At 49.1% G+C, this 22,278-nt stretch overlaps 1 protein-coding gene across 4 annotated transcripts in view; it reads left to right on the top strand.

The window, feature by feature from the left end:
• The window catches only part of RNF144A (ring finger protein 144A), a 131,082-nt gene continuing 109,066 nt past the window's right edge, over positions 263-22,278 (top strand). For all 4 annotated transcript variants that reach the window (XM_018055701.1, XM_018055699.1, XM_018055698.1 and 1 more), the window contains exon 1: positions 263-412. The gene's annotated coding sequence lies outside the window, so the exon portion shown is untranslated. The remainder of the gene's footprint in view (positions 413-22,278) is intronic.

The following is a 22,278-nucleotide window of genomic DNA, read 5'->3' as shown; positions in this document are numbered from 1 at the left end:
TCTCCCAGCTTGCGGATCTTTGTGTCCCCGAGCGTCGGCATCAGGGCCCCCGTCTTCTGGCCGTCACCTAACCGAGGCCGCGGCGTTCCTCCGGGCAGCCTGGGGTCCGGGCGGTCCTGGGGGAGCCTGGGTCCCCGCGGGCCTCGCGCGGGCGGCAGGGGGCGCTGCGCGCCGGGCGGGGCGGGGGCCGAGCCCGTGCGCCCCGCGTCTTTGTGCCGCGCGGCGCCGCCGCCCAGTCTCCCCCCGCGGGCCGCGCGCCCCGGCTGGAGGGCGGGCGGGAATAAAGGGCGGCTCCGCGCGGGGCGGCGCGGACAGCCGGCCTCGGACCGCGGACCTCGGCGCTTGGAGCCCCGCCCGCGGCCGAGCAGGAGCGGCGCCCCCCACCCCCCGGACCCCGGACGCGCGGGATCAGGTGGGTGACGCGCGGCCCCTTTGTGTCGGCCTCGCTGGGGCGGGCGCGGCCCAGGGCCCCGGGGGAGGTGGCCGTGCCGAGCGGATCCGGCGGCGGCGACGGCCAATCCATCCCCGCCAGGGGCGCCTCCCCGGCCCTGCCCTTGGGTGGCCCGTGTGCCGCCGCGTCCCGGCGCTCCGGCGGGCCCCGGGGGCGGCGGGGGCGGCCAATGGGGTCTGGCCGAGGCGATCCGGCGGGGCGGGGGCGGGCGGCGGGCAGGTCAGCCCGGCCGCGGTGGGCCAGCGCCGCGTCCTACTCGGTGCACATCCCAGCTCCCAGGACCGCGGCCGCCCGGGTCCCTCCAAACCTTCCCCTCCCCAGGGGCACGCGGAAAGTTCTCCGCCACCTCCCACCCCCCATCCTACCCTCCGGCAGGCTCCCCAGCTCCCCTGCACTGTCCTGGGCACCCAGCTCTGGGTCTCCTGCGAATCTGGACGATCAGGTCCCGAGGAGGAAGGGGTTACTCAGTGCGCCCTCATGATCTCGTGGATGTCCAGCTCCAAAAGTTCTCTCTCCCTGCCCTCTTCCCAGCGAACAGGCACAATCATCATAAAAAGCCCAGTCAACAAATAGCCTGTGCTGGCCTCCTGCCGGGCCTTAAGGCTGAGTGAGGGAACCCAGGGGACTATCCCCAGGGGGTCCTGCCCTCCGTGGGATGAGGGGAATCTGGCCTCCGAACTGGAAACAGACTCACTTCTTGCTTTGATGGTGGGAAGGAAGCCCTTTCCCCAGGAGTGGGGCCTAGGGATCTGATAAAGACGCATTCCAGGCAATCTGGCCAGGGGCAGGGCAGATTAGCCCTGTGGATAAAGAAAGTGTGAGACCCAGAGAGCAAGGTGAGGACCTCCTGCCTGAGAACCCTGGGATTTCACAGGAGGGAGAGGTTGGGGAGGGAGGGTCTGGACGGCTAGTGAAGACGGAATTGAGTCGGTGGGACAGGTTCTGGGTGGCCAGAGGGAACTGGCCAGCAGAGGAAGGGAGAAGGGACACAGGTGTGAGCCTTGACCTTTTCCTCGGACCTGCAGCCCGTGTGCTCCTTGGATGTGGTCCCTTTGGGCTGGTGCCGAAAGCAGGTTTTCAGGAAAGGGACCCGAGATCCCCCTTTCCTGGTCTTCGAAGGGTTTCTAGTGCCTTTTCAAATCTTACTTTTATTATTTTCTAGAGAGTGCAAAGGAGTTATGACTGTTGTGGTCAGATGAGGGCAGGTGGTGAAATGTTGAATTCCAGGCCAACTTATGGCCTTGATCCTGTTGCAGTGGGAGCCATCGATGGTTCTGGATGGTTCAGAGAGTGGGCTGGGCCCCCACTGAGAGTGGGGAAGGCGGCTTGAGGGGTGGGGAGCGAACCTTGCTGTCTGTTGCGGAAGGTGTGGCTTTTAGTCCCCCTGGTACTTCTCAAGAAATGTCAGGCAAGGCTTGAGAACCTCAGGAAAAAGCAAGATGCAAACAACCTAATTTTAATGGGAGGGGAGTTTTCCAGATCCAGCACCATTGGAGTCTGGAAGTTTGTGTAAAAAGAAGCTCTGGTTCAAATGTCAGGATCCTTGGAAGAGAAACGGATGGACCAGTCAGATGCTGGGGGTAGAGCTGTGGCCAGTGGGTGATGATGTGGGCTCCCAGGGGCCTGAAAGATGGGGGTGTTGAGACTTGCATGAGCACTTTCAAACTCCCGTGTTTTATAAGCTTGTCCAGTGCCCTGGCTTTAATCAAGTGTGCTCATCGCACCCAGATCCTTGCCCGAGTACAGGGCTTGGCCTGCGGACTCCATGTGGTTTGGGACTTGGAAGGGACCTCCCACACTTCAGTGGAAGCTGCTGGCATTCAGCGGGGTGAACGTGCCATTCGGCCAGACGCCGGGAGCCACGTCGCCTGTGTTTTCCACTGTGGTTCATGGTTTGGCCCCACTGCCTTCTTTTGTGCAAATTTCATCTCCCTCTTAGGAGCCTCTCTCTCTCTGATATGGAAACAGGGAAAGTCTGTCCACACGGAGAGTGAGCATCACAGAGCTCACTGGTCATCACAGATCCCCAGCCCAGCCGCCCATTGTGACTGAGGACACTGCAGACTGGAGGGGGAGGTCAGGGGCGCTGCCACAAAGAGAGCCGTGGCCGGCTTGGGCCCCGCACCAGCCCTCCTGATGGTCTGCTGTTCTCTCTCTGGCTCCATGCTTAAACTGGGAGGATGGAGACGTGTCCGCTGCCCTTGGGGTCTGCCGGTCTGGAGCCACTCCAGGTGACTCTTCCAGGGGATCTGGCCAAGTGAGGACCTGCCCTGGGTCCCTGGGGTGTGGACCGTCAGGGGCAGCCAGGAGGCTGTGAGTAGAATGAGATGCTTCGATGGAAGATGGACCCTGTCCACACTCACTTGGGGAAGTTTCCTACCTTTGAGGTCCAAGGACTGAGTTGAAGGTTCTTTCCTTTGAGATGAAAAAGTCATCCAAGGTCGTCATTTCTGGAAGCGGTCTCCTCTCTCCTTTGTTTCTGCATCACTGACGCACATGGATACCTTTTCTTAATTAGATGAAGAAATTAAATGGAAGCAACTGTTCATATACCTGCTGGGGAGTTCGCCTGAAGGACAGAGCTTGTACAACTTTCTAACCCAGCTCTGTGACCTTGAGCAAGTGTCTTAACTACTTTGTGTGGCCCCAGTTTCCTCCCACTGTGAAATTAAGATGTTGGTCTAAATGATCGTCAAAATCCGGATATAAGAATGTGCTGCTTTAAAGGTCTCTTCCAGGAGCATCAGTCTTTACAATGCAACCATTTTTAAGAAATTTTGCAAGATAAAAAATTATATATATATATATGTATCAGTTTCAGAACAATGGTTTTCCTCAGAGATGATAAGTTGAGAGATGGGGCTTTGAAGAGGGTCGTTCCTTGATGATGAGAGTCTGTATCTTCTTTCTTTCCTGGAGTCTAAAGCCTGGATCTGATGGTGTTTCCTGGTTAGCCTGCAGGTACAGAGAGAGCAGGGCTTTCTCTAAGAGCAAACTGATGAGCTGGATGCAGGGTTAGGAGAAAAGTAAGTTCCTGGATGTCGTGATGAACCTTGCCAACTAGTTGATATGCAGTCTCTTGGGGTCTGACTTTGGAAAACCAGGAAGCAGTGGACGTTCATTTAGCCTTTCCATCACCAGGTGCCGATGGGAAGGGCTCTGAGTGCTGTGGACCCAATTCTCAGGTGGCCCGTAGGAAGGACAGGCATCACTACCTTCCCCGATCTACAGGGGAGGGGAGAGGCTTAAGGAGACCTTATGGAGTCCAATACCAGGCACTTGGTACATGCTAAAGCAGGCGTGGAACTCAGAGACCCTTGGGAAAAAGGTATATTCCTTGTCCTTGAGGAGGCTACGGTCTAGGGGTTGGGAAGCAGACAGTCACAGATTGTTCTAGCGCTGGGGTCGGTACGCACAGTGCAGGGGAGCATGGTGAGGAGTTTGCCCTCTGGAGCTGGTGCGGCAGGCTGGGTCTTGAGGACGAGTCCCTGTTGTCAGGCAGATGAGAAGGTCAGGGTCATACGTTGGGCCCGAGAGCAGCAAGAAGCTGCCTGGGGGTGCAGGGAACTTCCGGCTGATGTAGTGGAGCTGTGCTGGATTTGTCCTGGGGGGTGACCCTGTCTCTGAACCCTGTTCAAAGCAAGACCCCCAGCTGCCACCAGCACGAGTTCTTTGGTTTCTTTTCTCTCTCTCCCGCCCCCGCCCCCATCCGGCCAGTTTGCTTGCAGAGGAGAGGGTGTCCTGGGAAGATGAGAGGAAGCCCAGCCGCAGCCCAGGGTCTGCTTGCTCTGTCTGCAGGGTCACCTGAGCAAGGCTGCCGTGATTCCCCAGGGGGTGGCAGCCCGACCTGGTGGGTGAGCACCGAGCTGGAAGTGAGGCCTCTGAAGGATGCCAGTGCAGCTGGGGCCACCCCTGTTCCTGCCAGCTCCGCCCTGCAGGCCAGGACACAGCAGAGCTGCTGGGGCAGAGGATTCCAAACCAAAATACTGACTCTTGTCTCTCAGGCTAGGTGATTGGTTAAAAAGGGCTTCACGTGTGTCCTTGGAACGCCTCCCGCACAGCGGTTGACCTGGGACATATTTTAGTTTCCAGAGGGTCAGTAAATATTCAAGCAGTCCTTTGAAACAGGGCATGTTTGATGTTGGGGTGCCAGCGTCTGGGTGATCTGGAGGGAGGTGGGACTGTGCCCGCTGCACCCAAGGAGCAGCAGAGACTGCCTCTCGGATTCCCGCTGACCTGCTAGCCTCACAGGCAGGCAGGGAGCCGTTTCCTGATGCTCTGTCTCTGCGTCCGGGAAGTGGTTCCCGGATGGCGGCAGGTGATGTGTGTGTCCTGCTCCCCACCCTCCATGGTTGGCCTCTCTGCAGCTGCTCCGTCATTCCAGAGTAGCCCTGCCAGCCATCCCCTGCAGCCCCCCTCCCTGGTGAGGCTTGTCCACACTGCCTGCAGGAGGGGTAGCCTGCAGGACAGAGAGGCTCTTTGCTCCCCCAGCTCGTGGGTGGAAAGTGTGCAGACCTCTGTGTTAGGGGCCTCTTTCACCTGAAGGTAAATCATCTCTTCGGTGGGTGTCCTGAAGCCAGAATTATTCAGGCGTGTGTCCATCCCGGGACAATCTTTGTTCCTTCTCTGTGGGGTCTCTCCCCGACTCCCCAACCCGCTTCAGGCTCACCACTGACCCAGAAAGTTGACAACTTTCTGGCTGAGACACTGCTGCTCATGAAGTCACAGCTGTGCCTCTGGATCGAGGCTCTGTAAGTTTCTCCTGGGTTCCAGCCCGTCTTTCCACGCTGATCCCTTCTCAGCCTCCACACTTAGACCCTGAAACATTCTCCCTCCGCCTCCAGGTGTCAAATTCCTAATGATCCTTCCAGGCTCCACAGGCATGTTGCCTTTTTCTTAAAGCTGTGGAATCACTGATGTGGGGGCCGTGGAGGCCGACTCCTCCAGCAGTGGCGCCTTACCGAGGAGGAAATGCAGGCGTGGAGCAGAGAGGGAAGAATGCAGGCCCATCAGACCCCTTCCCTTTCCAGCTCGAGCATCTATCTTCCTCCTGCTGTGAGCTGGGAGCCACTTCTCTACCAGGTGTTTCTACGGTGACTTTTTTCAGAACCTGGAATTGCACTTAAGCTCTCTAATCTAATTTTCTGTAACTTTATCCTTCCTTTACTAAATTGCAAGCCCTACAAATGTAGGGACCTATTCATTTTAACATTCCCTCAGTGCCCGTCATGGTGTCTCTAAGTGCATTTTTGCTCCGTGATTGAATCCAAGGGAAAGAAACCTGGTCCAGAAGGGAACGTGGAGTAGGTTATCGATGAGGAGATGGGATCCGGGCTCGTGTTCTGTTCTCCAGCAGGATCTGAACAAATAGAGATGTGCTCTGTCTTTGGGGAGGTCCAGCCACAGAGAAGGACACCGCAGGACTGTGTGGGGCCGAGGTGGGTGGGATGTTGGCTTGTGGTGAAGGGGTGCACCACAAGACCCAGCCCACGGGTGGGCCTTTGGGACGTTGGGGGTCGGGCTGGACAGTCCCGGGTTGCCTGGACGTGGAGGCAGCAGGCACCCCAGTTCCAGAGTTAGGTGGCAAGCCTTGCATGGACCGGTTGGAGGGGGCCAGGTGCCCTGAGCTCCATGGCACAGGGAGGTCGAGACAGGGAAGGGGTTGTACAAGGCCCAGCCCGGGAGACTTGATGGGGGGACGGTGACCCCCCCCAGGGCCCACCCAGGCAGGTGTTATGGGAACTCCAGTGAAGAAATGACTGCTGGGAAGTGGGGTGAAGGTGGGTAGACCTTGAAGAAGGGTCACTGGATAAGGGGGCGCCCTGTGCTGGTGTGGGAGGGGGCAGAGAGGATGCGTTCTTGAGGATGTCAGGGACCCCGGGCTGGGGGTGAGTTTCCATCGGCCTTATGAGTCTGGATCTTTCTAATGGGAGGGAGAGGTGCTCTAGGTAAAGAGGTGGCTAGATTTTCTGGAAAGAGTGTTTTTCAGGCAAACGTGGTAGGGACCCTCACTTCACCTGGATGTGCGGAACGGTCAGAGGGTCGGTGAATCCAGGGTGTGTGAGATGACCCAGGGCAGTGATCCTGTTCTCTGTCCCCGGGGAGTCTGTTTCTTGGATGTCTTCCCCTCTCCTTCTGTGCACGGGGCCAGTTTGCATCCAGAAGCTGGTGGTAGGCTGTGTGTTCCAGGAGCAGCTTTGCTCTGGCAAGTTTTGAAGGTCTGCAGAGACCCTGGGCGAGGGGGCGGCTGTTTGTTATGCCATTGAGAACATAAAGAAACAAACAGTCCCATAAATTAATTTTTCCTGACACCCCGATTGCCACACAGCGCTTCTTGGTAGCACATGCACTGCTCAGAACAGTCCTAAGAAATGGAACAAAAGAGCTCCCTGCAGACTTTCAGAGCTGGGTGCCTTGGGATAATTTAAATTTGTTGGCGGGAACTGTGTATTTCTTCCTAATCGCTTGGCAGGGTGAGGCGGTCCCAGGGCTGCTGTGGACCAGACAGAGCTGGCTGTCCCTGCTGGGAGCTCAGGCTCTTCTTTCTTCTTTATGTCTCCACGGAGCCTTAGCTGGGGGCCTTGAGAACTGAGACGGGCTGGTTGTGGAAGACAGAGTATTGGGTGGGCCAGATGTATTAGAAGGAAGAAAAATAGGATCTTTATTCCATCAGCTCCTGGGACCCTAAGAAATTACCTCTCTTTCCAAGTTTATTTTCCCTCTAACATCTCAGTCTTACTGCTTCCTTCCTAACTTCTCTCTTGTCCCCAAGCAGGGTGTGATGCTATAGACCCAGGGTTTGTGTGCCCCCAAATTCGTGTATTGAAACGTAATCCCCAGTGGGATGTTGCTGGGAGGTGGGGACTTTGGGAGGTGATGAGGGCGGGGACTTCATGAATAGGGTTGTTGTTCAGTCGCAAAGTCACGTCTGACTCTTTGCGACCCCATGGACTGCAGCACGCCAGGCTCCTCTGCCCTCCACTATCTCCTGGAGCTTGCTCAAACTCATGTCCATCGAGTTGGTGATGCTGTTTAACCATCTCATCCTCTGCTATCCCATTGTCCTTCTGCCCTCAATCTTTCCCAGCATCAGAATCTTTTCCAGTGGGTCGGCTCTTCCTATCAGATGGCACAGGACTGGAACTTATTAGCACCCATCACTTCGTAGTAAATAGAAGGGAGAACACTGGAAGCAGGAGGCAGTGAGAGATTTTATTTCCTTTGTCTCAAAAATCACTGTGGACAGTGACTGCAGCCACTAAATTAAAAGACACTTGCTCCTTGGAAGGAAAGCTATGACCAACCTAGACAGCTTATTAAAAAGCAGAGACATCGCTTTGCTGACAAGGGTGGGTATAGTCAAAGCTGTTTTCCAGTAGTCACGAACAGGGTTAGTGGCCTTATAAAATAGACCCCAGGGAGCTCTCTAGCCCCTTCTCCTTGGGAGGACACGGCGACAGAACAACTGTCTTGGGCTGGAAAGTGGCTGTCACCAGACACTGAATCCACTGGCACCTTGATCTTGGAAGCCCAGGCTCCTCATCTGTGAGAGATGGGTGTCTGTGTTTACAAGCCGCTCCATCTGTGGGATTTTTTTTATTAAGGAAGTCCAGATGGACTAAGATAGGCAAAAATGTTTCATCACCAGTCATGTTGGGGGTGAGACCCCCCCACTGCTGATCATCCTCTGAGACCCAGGTAAGGTCACGTTCCCAGATGCCAGGGCCTCGGAGTCCAGTGTGTGTTTTGGAGACACGGTTCAGCCCATAGCATGCATCTCCCAGTACCACGGAGTACATGTGCGTATGGCCTTGTACATTACTGTGTGTTTGGCCAGCAACAGGGTGCTCCCTGTGTTTGGTGACAAGCCCCAGAAGGGGCCAGTTGCTGGCCTTGGGTCAGCTGCCCCGAGGACTAGGGTCTTCTTGAGGCAGCCCCATTCTGTGCCAGGCTCTGGTGCCAGATAGCTCCCCAGGCTGCACTCTCATCCATGTTCAGGTCGCCGGAGAGGGGCAGTTGGTGTCGGATCCATGTGTCTGTGTTTTAATCGTGGAAGCCACCTTCTCTGAAAGTGTGTGGCTGCCTCTGTTACTGTCTCATTGCTCTGGGCTGGGTGGCTCCTGGTGGGAGTGAGAGAAGCCGAGGAAGCAAGAGGTCGCAGGAGCAGGGAGGGTGGTCTCAGGCAGGTGGGACAGGACAGGACTGAGCTCCTGGCATGTTGCGTGGCTGGACTGCTATCTAATAATCGTCTTTGCTGCTCTTACCTGATCTTATTTGAAAGACAGGAATCCAAATGGAGTGACATCCAGCCTATGGTGCATGGGGTTTAAATGTTCTTGGTGTCTCTCCAGTGCGGTGCCAGCACACCCGAACCTCCGTGGGTATTTCTGGTTTGGGGTGTGGTGAGGGCCAGATGGCATCACTGACTCGATGGACATGAATTTAAGCAAGCTCTGGAAAGTTGGTGATGGGCAGGGAAGCCTGGCGTGCTGCAGCCCATGGGGTCGCAAAGAGTCAGACACGACTGAGCGACTGAACTGAACTGAACTGAACTGAGGGGCCAGAAAAGCGTGGGCCTGTCCTGTTCATTTCTGATTCCCTCTAACTCCTGGCACGTGGTACCTGCTACACAGCAGGTGCGCAGTGAATGTTTGGTGAACTTAGTAGGCATCTGTTCCCTTCAGAGACATTCAGGTCCAGAAACAATCTCATCCATCCATTCATTCTTTGTGTTCATTTCATTCATTCATTTGCCAAAACCTTTTTGGTCCTGGGGGTTCAAAGGCAGATTAAGGAGTAGACTGAAGGTGAGGGCATGGGGAGAGGGCAGGTTAGGGGGCTGATGAGGCTTTTCTAGAACGTGAGAAATGGAATATTTCTTGCCTTATCAGTGAACAAGGATGCCACAGTCATCAGCGATTGCAGCCCTCCAGTGTGAGCTGGTGAGCCCTAAGGGTGCTCAGGAAGGAGAAGAATACATGCAATCTAACAGCCATCAGACCGTAGCCACTCAACACAGGGAGCTCCCCAGGGAACCAGGATGGGAAAACACAAGATGCTGGCCCCAGTAGCTGAGATGCAAATGAAAGGAATGATTGCGGTGAGCCCAGACTCTTGCATCTTCCCAGACGTGCACGAGCGCCCTGTGTGTCTGCATGCTCAGCCGTGTCCGACTGTTTGTGACCCCATGAACTGCAGGCTACCGGGCATCTCTGTCCATGGGATTTCTCAGGTAAGAATACTGGAGTGGGTTGCCATTTCTTCCTTCAGGGCATCTTCCCAAACCAGGGATTGAACCTGTGTGTCCCGCATTAGAAAAACACTAAAACCCTTAACTTGTGATGTGTGGTTTTCTTTAATGAACAATAATCTTTTGATGTTTCGACTACCTGCCCTTTGTTGCAAAATTTCTGTGTAACCTGGCTCCTCCCCTTGCCTCCTCAGAGTGGTTCTCTCAGGGTCACTTGAGATGCTGTCTCTCTGGCTTAAAGTCCTAATAATTCACATTGAATAAAACATGACTCTCAACTCTTAGGTTGTGAGAGCTTCGCTGGTGGCTCAGATGATAAAGAATCTGTCTGTAATGCAGGAGATCCAGGTTCGATCCCTGGGTTGGGAAGATCCCTTGGAGAAGGGAATGGCTTCTTAAATGGCAGTATTCTTGCCTGGAGAATTCCATAAACAGAGGAGTCTGGTGGGCTAGAGGCCCTGGGGTCCCAAAGAGTCAGACACGACTGAGCAACTAACACTTAAGTTGACAAACAAGATCAGTGATTAGCAAGACAGGTATCAATCTCTTACACTTTTGCAGTCTTGTAAATTTCAGTAACTTATATGTAGACTACGTCGTGTGAAATAACAGGCTGGATGACCTCACAGGCTGGGATCAAGATTGCTAGAAGAAATATCAACAACCTCAGATAGGCAGATGATAATACTCCAATGGCAGAAAGTGAAGAGGAACTAAAGAGCTTCTTGGTGAGGGTAGAAGAGGAGAGTGAAAAGGCTGCTTTAAAACTGAACATTCAAAAAACTAAGGTCATGGTATCTGGTTCTATCACTTCATGGCAATTAGATGGGGGGAAGGTGGAAACAGTGACAGATTTTTATCTTCTTGGGCTCCAAAATCACTGTGGACAGAGACTGCAGCCATGAAATTAGAATATGCTTGCTCCTTGGAAGAAAAAAGCTATGAGAAACCTAGACAGTGTATTAAAAAGCAGAGACATCACTTTACCGACAAAGGTCCATATAATCAAAGCTATGGTTTTTTCAGTAGTCCTGTACAGATGTGAGAGTTGTACCATAAAGATGGCTGAGTGCTAAAGAATTGATGCTTTTGAACTGTGGTGTTGGAGAAGAACAGCAAGGGGATCCAACCAGTCCATCCTAAAGGAAATCAGTCCTGAATATTCACTGGAAGGACTGATGCTAAAGCTGATGCTCCAATACTTTGGCCACTTGATGCCAAGAGCCAACTCATTGGAGAAGACCCTGATGCTGGGAAAGATTGAGGGCAGGAGGAGAAGGGGGTGACAAAGGATGAGATGGTTGGATGGCATCTCTGACTCAGTGGACATGAATTTGAACAAACTCCAGGAGATGGTGAAGGACAGGGAAGCCTGGCGTGCTGCAGTCCATGAGGTCGCAAAGAGTGGAACACGGCTTAGTGACTGAACAATAACAAGAAATGTCAATTTCACTCTAGTGAAAACAACCAGTTGGGACAGCTAGGAATTTCCATCCAGCGACATTGCTCACTCTCCATTTCTCCTCTCTGTGAAATAACTCCAGCTTAAGGGGCATGCTTTTTAATATGCTCAATAAATATTTATCCAGCCCCCTTCCTTCTCTGGGTCCTGTGCTATGGAATGTGCAAGCGGGAGTGTTTATCCTGAAATGAACGTGTCCTTCCTTCAGCAGAGTGGCTGGGAACGGTCTTATCTGTTAATACTTTAATCGCTCCTAGGGTTCCTTTCCTTGGGCCTGCAGCCATGCTTCCTTGCTGGTGACCTTGTTTTCTTCCCCTCTCCAGCCACATGCAGCTGGCCCAGACTTTATCCAGAAGGACCTTGCCCACTGTGGAGTGCTGGTGGGAGGCCTTGGGCTGTGTCCCGGGGCCTTGCAGATAAGCCTTCTCCCTGGGGGGCAGGCTCTCTTGCTGGTGCAGTAGGAGCAAACCAAAGGGGGGCTGGGTAGAGGGGAGAGTGGGCAGAGGGCAGGGCTGTTGAGCCCTTGCTCTGCAGCCAGTCCCATGTGAACTGTGCCCCGAGTGTGGAAAGTGTCTGGTTTCCAAAATCTAGTGTGAAAAACAGAATGCAGAGTATCTCATTAATAACGTTGAAGTTGATCACATGTTGAAATGATTTTAGTTGGCTACATTGAGTTAAATATATTACTAAAATGAATTTCCTTTGCTTCCTTTTCCTTTTTTTTGAAATGTGGCTCAGGTTAAAGCGTCTGCCTGCAATGTGGGAGACCCGGGTTCAATCCCTGGATTGGGAAGATCCCCTGGAGAAGGAGATGGCAACCCACTCCAGTATTTTTGCCTGGAGAAACCCATGGTCAGAGGAGCCTGGTGGGCTACAGTCCACGGGGTCGCAAAGAGTCAGACATGACTGAGTGACTTCACTTCACTTCACTTCACCAGGACATTTAAAATTACAGAAGTGGCTCTCTTTAAGTTTCGTAGACTGACGATCTAAAGAACGGACTTGGGGAGGTGTTTTCTTTTGTGGTTCACAGACCCTGTGGCCAGCCCTGCCTGTTCTTGAGGCTGGCCGCCTGGGGACTCGATGCAGCCAGCCCTGGTGGGCCAGCCAGCAGCGGGTCCAGGCCTGACCTGTGCAGAGTTCATTGTCACCGGGACTGTTCTCTCTTGAGTTTAGTCCCAGATGCTTGACATTCCTGCCCAGTGGGGCCCATCCTCTTCTCAGCAGCCTGTGTTACTCAGATTCAACCATTCTGCTGGCTCCATTCAGTCCCAACACAGATGCAAGAGTCTGTGGACTTTGATGTCTAATGTGTAAAATGAAGGACATGCCTTTGAGGAACTTAATGTTTTTCTTTACCAAACTCCTTAGTTCTTGAAATCTGCCTTGACCCTGACCTTTTTGTGGTCCAGTCTCTAGGTCGTGTCCTACTCTTTGTGACCCCACGGACTGCAGCACGCCAGGCTTCCCTGTCCTTCACTATCTCCTGGAGTTTGCTCAAACTCATGCCCATTGACTTTGAACTTTGGCCTCAGGTTAATTGTCACGAGCCCTCCTGATTTTCCCTCCCAAGTCCCACGTGTCTCACAGCATCCACACTGTGGATGCTGGCCTTTGAACCTCAGCTCTGGCCACCCACTGTCCAGGGTCCAGTCCAGCCGCACCCACCCCTGAATCCCCATTGGAGGCTGATTGAGAGAATCCTCTCCCATACCCGTGCCATCGTGGTGAATCCTGCTCCCTGCTCCCGGCCCAGGGCCACACATCTTGCCCAGGGATGCGGGAGGGTGTTGCCTGCAGCTGATCAGCCGCTCACCCAGGTGGCCGGCTGTAGCTGACCTCTTAAAGCTGCTGCCCTCATTCCTGGCAGCGGTGCTGGCCCTGTTTGCATCCCTGCTTCAGAGCCACCTGCTCTTTGCTCCTGCATCCTTGAGCCGTGTCTTCTCACCCACCTGTCCCTTCTCTGGCCTGCTGTCCTTGGCTGGCTGCTGTCGCTGGGCAGCAGTGGTGGTCCAGTGCATTGCAGGCTCCCCCGCCCCCGCATCACCTGCTTTCCTCTGCATCCCAGGCTTGTCTCAGCTCCCCCGCCTTGGCACTGTGCCTGCTCCTGAGATCCTCCTGGCTCATCCCCCTGCTCCTCTTCCTGCCTGTTCCTGGGAGCACAGCATGGCTCCTTCAGACCCCATCATGTTCCTGATCTGCCCTGGCATTCATGGTGACGTGGAGTTGAGTCAGCTTATACTCCCAGACACAGCAGGCATGGTGCCTAGGGCCTGCGAGCTTTGCAATATTGAATATTTTAAAAATCCTGGAAATAAGCATTAGCTTCAAAGTATTAAAAAAAAAAAAATCAAGACAAAAACCAAAAGTCTTCGCCAAAGAGAATTGATGGTAACACCTGTGTTGTGTTATGTTGACAAGATAAAACCGTCATGTAGTAAACCGAAAGTTAAGGCACAGTTTTGTAGAAAATTGTGTTTACCCTGAAATGAGCATGCTTTTTAGTGTTTGGCTAAACACTGAGGCCTCTGGGAATGAAACCTCCCCAGGTTAAGCACTGCCCTCCACACTTCTTGCTTTCCCACCTCTGCCTGGCACCAGAAATGAGACGCAGACTTCCACACTTGCCTGTCACCCTCCTGGCTTGGTAACCCTGGCCTGTCACTCCGTTTTGAATTCCCAGCCCAGGGCCTGGTACACTCTGCTTCACTGTACTAAACTTTTAACTCATCTCAGTACATTGAAAACATAGATAAATACAGGCCATTAAGATCCTGCTTGAAGGTTTGCATTTTCTTTTTTTCTGAAACACTGCCCATATGGTAGTTTTTAAAACCACTGACATTTATAAACTGATTCCACATGACAAAAACCCTTAGATGAGCTGCTAATAAAAATAATCATTCAGAAGCTGAAAATGCAGTTTGTATGATTTTAGCTTAAGTTGTTTGTGGAGTTTTCCTTCCTTGGACCCTATGTGCTTAATCTGCACCACACTGTTTGCTTAGACATCGATATTGCTGTTGTTTAGCTGCTAAATCGTGTCCATCTCTTTTGTGACCCTATGGACTATAGCCTGCCAGGATTCTCTGTCCGTGGCATTTCCCGGGCAAGAATACTGGAGTGGGTTGCCACTTCCTTCTCCAGGGGTCCTTCCCGACTCAGGGATTGAATGGGCATCTCTTGTGTCTCCTGCATTTACAGGCAGACTCTTTGCCACCGAGCCACCAGGGAGGTCTAGACAATGTCACTACTGTTTTGTTGTTCAGTCACTAAGTCGTGCCTGATTCTTGCAACGCCATAGACTGTAACACACCAGACTCCTCTATCCTCCAGTATCTCCTGGAGTTTGCTCAAGTTCATGTCCTTGAGTCAGTGGTGCTATCTAACCCTCTCATCCTCTGTTGTCCCCTTCTCCTTTTGCCTTTAATCTTTCCCAGCATCAGGCTCTTTTCCAGTGAGTCAGTTCTTTGCATCAGGTGGCCAAAGTACTGGAGCTTCAGCTTCAGCATGGGTCCTTCCAATGAATATTCAGGGTTGATTTCCTTTAGGATTGACAGGTTTGATCTCCTTGCAGTCCAAGGGTCTCTCAAGAGTCTTCTCTAGCACCTAACATTGTATGATAGCAACTATGTATCTTGGTGGTTAAGATGAAGGATATTTCTGGGTTAAAATTTTTTTAAATTGAAAAACAATTCAAAGATAAACTAGCTACAGGGAACGTTTGCTAATACGATGAAGTGGGCCCTTCTGCAGAGCAGGAAGCTTTGAAATATAAATTGTGTTGCCTCAGCAGAGGGAAGGAATTTCTAGGTCTAGGCTGGGGGAAGGGATGACTGAAGGATAAAGGCATGACTTTTGTTTGCAGCTGCATAATTACTTCAAACGGTCATACTTTGGAGAATTTTGCTTGGGAAAATGATACTAAATGTGGAGAAAAAGAAATGCTGTAGGCCCAAATGCTCTTCATTTGTTTGTTCATTTTAAATAATAGCCCCAAATGGAGAACATCTAAATTTGGACAAGCAAATATCCTGCTCTAATTTGATAAGATTTTTGGAGATGGTGGGCATAGGAAAATGTTTGTAATATATCACTAAGTGAAAACAGTTATGAAACTGAATTGTATGTACAATATGTGTACAGGTATGGAAAATATACTGAAGATGGGAGTCCAGGCTTCTCCTATTGGTTGTGACTTTTTCCTATTTTTGATTTTTAAAATTGTGGTTCTAATTTAATTTTATAGTGAAATTATTTCAGTTTAAAAGTGGTCTTACTTGTAAATTCTGCCCAATTTACAATGTGCAGACTCTTTTCGACCCCATGTGCCAGGCTCCTCTGTCCATGGAATTCTCCAGGCCAGAATACTGGAGTGGGTAGTCGTTGCCTTCTTCAGAGGATCTTCCCGACCCAGAAATCGAGTCGGGGTCTCCTGCATTCTTTACCAGCTGAGCTACCAGGGAAGCCTTAAATTCTGCACACCCTGCCCCAGCATTTTATTGTTTCATACGCAGCAAATATATTTCAGCAAATAACCTTGTATGTCAAGTGGATATTTTGCTGCCGGGGCTTAAAGAGAAATGAGGGCGCATTAGTAGACACCTGTCCAGTCAGTTAAAGAGATAAAGCAATGTAAACACTGACATTTTCCCTGAAAGGGGACTCTTTAAGGCTTGCTTTTAGCTCACGTGCTTGCACCTGAGCAGTGACGGTCAAAGTCAGGACCGTGACACTGTCCGCATGAAGTCCAGGCATCTGTGGCTGTTGTCGCTGCTGAGCAGAGCAGAGCAGGACCACAAGGACAGTGCCTTGGAATCCTTCTCCAGACTTCACGTCCCATTGGAAACTTCTGGAAAGACCCTTAGCCTCTCTGTAAATGGTCCCAGTTTATTCACGAAAACTGAGGCTAGTACTAGGGCTGCTTCTTTTACAGGCTCCTCTGAGGATTGCATGCATTGCCAGTGAGAAACTCTGTAGGAAAACATTCAACATCCATCAGAAGGCAGATGCACAAATAACCCTTCTGAGTTCCGAGGGAGGCAGTCAGATGTAAGATGCGAGGCAGTGGTGAGGCATCTGGGAACTCGGACAGACACTGCCTAATGCACTCGTCTCCCATCTTGAAAGCTCCTCCTGGTTGAATAAAATATTGCCATCTGGTCTACAAAAATGGAAAGTATTGGACCCATTAAGCTTGTTATTTTCTTTAGCTTTTCTGCTCTTTCTGTTTCAGTTCACTTCAGTTCAGTTCAGTAGCTCAGTCGTATCCGACTCTTTGCAACCACATGAATCGCAGCACGCCAGGCCTCCCTGTCCATCACCAACTCCCGGAGTTCACTCAAACTCACATCCATCGAGTCAGTGATGCCATCCAGCTATCTCATCCTCTGTCGTCCCCTTCTCCTCCTGCCCCCAATCCCTCCCAGCATCAGGGTCTTTTCCAATGAGTCAACTCTTCCCATGAGGTGGCCAAAGTACTGGACTTTCAGCTTCAGCACCATTCCTTCCAAAGAAATCCCAGGGCTGATCTCCTTCAGAATGGACTGGTTGGATCTCCTTGCAGTCCAAGGGACTCTCAAGAGTCTTCTCCAACACCACAGTTTCAGAAGTGTCAATTCTTGGGTGCTTAGCTTTCTTCACAGTCCAACTCTCATAGCCATACATGACCACTGGAAAAACCATAGCTTTGACTAGATGGACCTTTGTTGGCAAAGTAATGTCTCTGCTTTTGAATATGCTATCTAGGTTGGTCATAACTTTTCTTCCAAGGAGCAAGCGTCTTTTAATTTCATGGCTGCAATCACCATCTGCAGTGATTTTGGAGCCCCCAAAAATAAAGTCTGACACTGTTTCCACTGTTTCCCATGAAGTAATGGGACCAGGTGCCATGATCTTAGTTTTCTGAATGTTGAGCTTTAAGCCAACTTTTTCGCTCTCCTCTTTCACTTTCATCAAGAGGCTTTTTAGTTCCTCTTCACTTTCTGCCATAAGGGTGGTGTCATCTGCATATCTGAGGTTATTGATATTTCTCCTGGCAATTTTGATTCCAGCTTGTGCTTCTTCCAGCCCAGCATTTCTCATGATATACTCTGCATAGAAGTTAAATAAGCAGGGTGACAATATACAGCCTTGATGTACTCCTTTTCCTATTTGGAACCAGTCTGTTGTTCCATGTCCAGTTCTAACTGTTGCTTCCTGACCTGCATATAGGTTTCTCAAGAGGCAGGTTAGGTGGTCTGGTATTCCCATCTCTTTCAGAATTTTCCACAGTTGATTGTGATCCACACAGTCAAAGGGTTTGGCATAGTCAATGAAGCAGAAATAGATGTTTTTCTGGAACTCTCTTGCTTTTTCCATGATCCAGCGGATGGATGTTGGCAGTTTGATCTCTGGTTCCTCTGCCTTTTCTAAAACCATCTGGAAGTTCATAGTTCACTTATTGCTGAAGCCTGGCTTGGAGAATTTTGAGCATTACTTTACTAGTGTGTGAGATGAGTGCAATTGTGCAGTCGTTTGAACATTCTTTGGCATTGCCTTTCTTTGGGATTGGAATGAAAACTGACCTTTTCCAGTCCTGTGGCCGCTGCTGAGTTTTCCAAATTTGCTGGCATATTGAGTGTAGCACTTTCACAGCAACATCTTTCAGGATTTGAAACAGCTCAACTGGAATTCCATCACCTCCACTAGCTTTGTTCATAGTGATGTTTTCTAAAGCCCACTTGACTTCACATTCCAGGATGTCTGGCTCTAGGTGAGTGATCACACCATCATGATTATCTTGGTCGTGAAGATCTTTTTTGTATAGTTCTTCTGTGTATTCTTGCCACCTCTTCTTAATATCTTCTGCTTCTGTTAGCTCCATGCCATTTCTGTCCTTAATCGAGTCCATCTTTGCATGAAATGTTCCCTTGGTATCTCTAATTTTCTTGAAGAGATCTCTAGTCTTTCCCATTCTGTTGTTTTCCTCTATGTCTGTGCATTGATACCTGAGGAAGGCTTTCTTATCTCTCCTTGCTATTCTTTGGAACTCTGCATTCAGATGCTTGTATCTTTCCTTTTCTTCTTTGCTTTTCACTTCTCTTCTTTTCACAGCTATTTGTAAGGCCTCCTCAGACAGCCATTTTGCTTTTTTGCATTTCTTTTCCATGGGGGTGGTCTTGATCCCTGTCTCCTGTACAATGTCACGAACCTCCATGAAAAGTCAAAATGATTGGATTCTGAAAGAGGAACTCCCCAGGTCAGTAGGTGCCCAATATGCCCCTGGAGATCAATGGAGAAATAACTCCAGAAAGAATGAAGGGATGGAGCCAAAGCAAAAACAATACCCAGTTGTAGATGTGACTGGTGATAGAAGCAAGGTCTGATACTGTAAAGAGCAATATTGCATAGGAACCTGGAATGTCAGGTCCATGAGTCAAGGCAAATTGGAAGTGGTCAAACAGGAGATGGCAAGAGTGAACGTCGACTTTCTAGGAATCAATGAACTAAAATGGACTGGAATGGGTGAATTTAACTCAGATGACCATTATGTCTACTACTGCAAGCAGGAATCCCTTAGAAGAAATGGAGTAGCCATCATGGTCAACAAAAGAGTCCGAAATACAGTACTTGGATGCAATCTCAAAAATGACAGAATGATCTCTGTCCCTTTCCAAGGAAACCATTCAATATTAAGGTAATCCAAGTCTATGCCCCAACCAGTAATGCTGAGGAAGCTGAAGTTGAACGGTTCTATGAAGACCTACAAGACCTTTTAGAACTAACACCCAAAAAAGATGTCCTTTTCATTGAAGGGGACTTGAATGCAAAAGTAGGAAGTCAAGAAACACCTGGAGTAACAGGCAAAATTGGCCTTGGAATACGGAATGAAGGAGGGCAAAAACTAATAGAGTTTTGCCAAGAAAATGCACTGGTCATAGCAAACACCCTCTTCCAACAACACAAGAGAAGACTCTACACATGGACATCACCAGATGGTCGACACTGAAATCAGATTGATTATATTCTTTGAAGCCAAAGATGGAGAAGCTCTATACCATCAACAAAAAGAAGACCAGGAGCTGACTGGGGCTCAGATCATGAACTCCTTATTGCCAAATTCAGACTTAAATTGAAGAAAGTAGGGAAAACCACTAGACCATTCAGGTATGACCTCAATCAAATCCCCTATGATTATACAGTGGAAGTGAGAAATAGATTTAAGGGCCTAGATCTGATGGATAGAGTGCCTGATGAACTGTGGACGGAGGTTCTTTCTGTTTGGCACAGCCTAAATGAAATAGTGCCATATTTCTTCCATTACAAAAGTTTTCTCTTTTGATTGTTGTTTTGCTTTAATTTTTTGGTGAAAATGCCCCAAAGTACTGCATTGCTAATAGATACAGTAGAGACTATAGCTGTGGACTGAGGTTAGTCATTCATGCATTTTTATGTCCAAAGTTTACAACCCTTGTGTTTCATGTATCCATCTTAACCAATACCATTTTAGCCTAACTAAATATTTATCAAATTCATTGATCTTTCAGAGCATCAGCTCTTGATTCTGTTGCTTTTCTGTTTATGATTTCATTGATTTTTGCTCTAGTTTTTACAGTGTCTTGTCCTCTGCTTGTTTTTGGCCTAAGTTACCCTCTTTCATTTTCTAAACACAAGTTTTGGTTATTGATTTCAGATCTTTCTTCTTTTGGAATGTATGCAGTGTATTTGCTCCAGTCTGCTCATCTTGATAAGTTATGTTTTTATTTTCATTCAGTTCAAAATACTTTTCCGTTTCTCTTGAGACTTCTTTGACCAGCATGTTGTTTAGAAGTGTGCTGCTTAATCTCCAGATCGTTGGAAATTTTCCAGTTTCATTCCATCGTAATGTAAAGCATACTTGGTATGATTCCTGCTGCTTTTGTTAATTTGATAAACTGTTTTATAGCCTTGAATGTTCCATGTGAACTAGAAGAATGTGTATTCTGCTGCTATTGGATGGACTATTCTGTGTGTGAAATAGATCAAGTTGATTGCTTAATGCTATTCAGGTCAGCCATGTCCTTAGCTGTATTTCTTGTTGAATCTTGTCCATTACTGCTGCTGCTGCTGCTGCTAAGTCGCTTCAGTTGTGTCCGACTCTGTGCGACCCCATGGACTGCAGCCTACGAGGCTCCTCCATCCATGGGATTTTCCATGGCAAGAGTATTGGAGTGGGGTGCCATTGCATTCTCCATGTCCATTACTTTAAGGAGTGGAAATTCTCTAACTATAATAGTGCTTGTGTGCTTAGTCACTCAGTCGTGTCCCACTCTTTGCAACCCCAAGGGCTATAGCCCACCAGACTCTTCTGTCCTTGGAATTCTCCAGGCAAGAATACTAGAGTGGTTGCCACGCCCTCCTGCAGGGGATCTTTCCAAACCAGGATTGAACCTAGGTCTTCCATATTGCAGGCAGATTCTTTACCATCTCAGCCACCGTTTCTCCTTGCAAGTCTGTTAATTTTTGCTTCTATATGTTGACACTATGCTGCTCATGCATATGTATTTAGTTCTCTTATGTCTTCTTAGAGAATTGACTCCTGTATCTCACACAGTGTCCCTTTCCCTTGATGGTTTTCCTTGGTCTGAAGTCGGCTTTGTTTGAAATTAACATAGTTGCTCCAGCTTTCTTTTCTTTAGCATTGACATACGGGTCTTTCTCCATTCCTTTATTTTTAACCTGAGTCTTTTTATTTAAAATTGGTTTCTTTAAACAATATATCATTGAATCTTACTTTTTTATCGACCCTGGAAATCTCCGACTTTTAACTGGTACAGTTAGACTTTTCACATTTAAAGTGACTACTGATATAGTTGGATTAGTATCCACCATATTTGAAATTGTTTTCTATTCATGACATCTGTTCTTTGATTTTTTTTTCCTCCCCCATTTTTCTGACTTCTCTGGTTTTGAGTATTTTGTATCATTCTATTTTATCTCCTCTATTAGCATATCAGTTAAACTTCTTTTTAATATCTTTCTGTGGTTGCCATAGAGTTTGGGCTATATATATATATGGAGAAGGCAATGGCACCCCACTTCAGTACTCTTGCCTGGAAATTCCCATGGATGGAGGAACCTGATAGGCTGCAGTCCATGGGGTTGCTAAGAGTCGGACATGACTGAGCGACTTCACTTTCACTCTTCACTTTCATGCGTTGGAGAAAGTGAAGTTGCTCAGTCATGTCTGACTCTTTGCGACCCTGTGGACTGTAGCCTACCAGCCTCCTCCATCCATGGGATTTTCTAGGCAAGAGTACTGGAGTGGGTTGCCATTTCCTCCTCCAGGGGATCTTTCCCACCCAGGGATTGAACCTGGGTCTCTCGCATTGTAGGCAGACACTTTACCATCTGAGCCACCAAGGAGGCTGGCAACCCACTCCAGTGTTCTTGCCTGGAGAATCCCAGGGATGGGGGAGCCTGATGAGCTGTCGTCTATGCGGTTGCACAGAGTCGGACACGACTGAAGCGACTTAACAGCAGCATATATATATATATATATATATATATATATATATTTAATACTAAACTAACTCCACTTTCAGATAATTCTGTTCCACTTGATGTGTACGTAGTAAAGATTCTTAGAGTATTTATGATTCTTCTCTACCTGCCTTTATGATTTTATTGACATTGTTTCATTTATCCATATTCTGAAGTTGCTATTTCTGCTTTAAATAATTTCTTTTAGATCAGTTAAGAAAAGGGAAAATGGATATTTGCATTCATTCCTTCTCTGACTCTTTTCCTGTGTTTATGTTGATCTGAGTTTCTGATGTATCATTTTCTTTCTCTCTGAAGAACTTGACACTTTTTGTGAGGCAGGACACCTGGTGATAGATTCCTTCAATTTTGGCTTGTCTAAAGAAATATTGGGTTGGCCAAAAAAGTTCATTCAGGAACCTGAACGAACCTTTTGGCCAACCCAATATTTATTTTTCCTTCACTTTTGAGGGATATTTTTCTTGGAAGTAGAATTTTAGTGTGGTGATGTTTTTCTTTCAACATTTTAAATATTTCACTCCACTTTTTGCATGTGGAGAGACTTCTCTTTTTCAGAAATTAGATCTGATTTCTTATTCCTGCTCCTCTACA

Source organism: Capra hircus, chromosome 11 (assembly GCF_001704415.2).
Source record: "Capra hircus breed San Clemente chromosome 11, ASM170441v1, whole genome shotgun sequence".
NCBI lineage: Eukaryota > Metazoa > Chordata > Mammalia > Artiodactyla > Bovidae > Capra > Capra hircus.
This window is presented reverse-complemented; position numbering and strand designations above follow the sequence as displayed.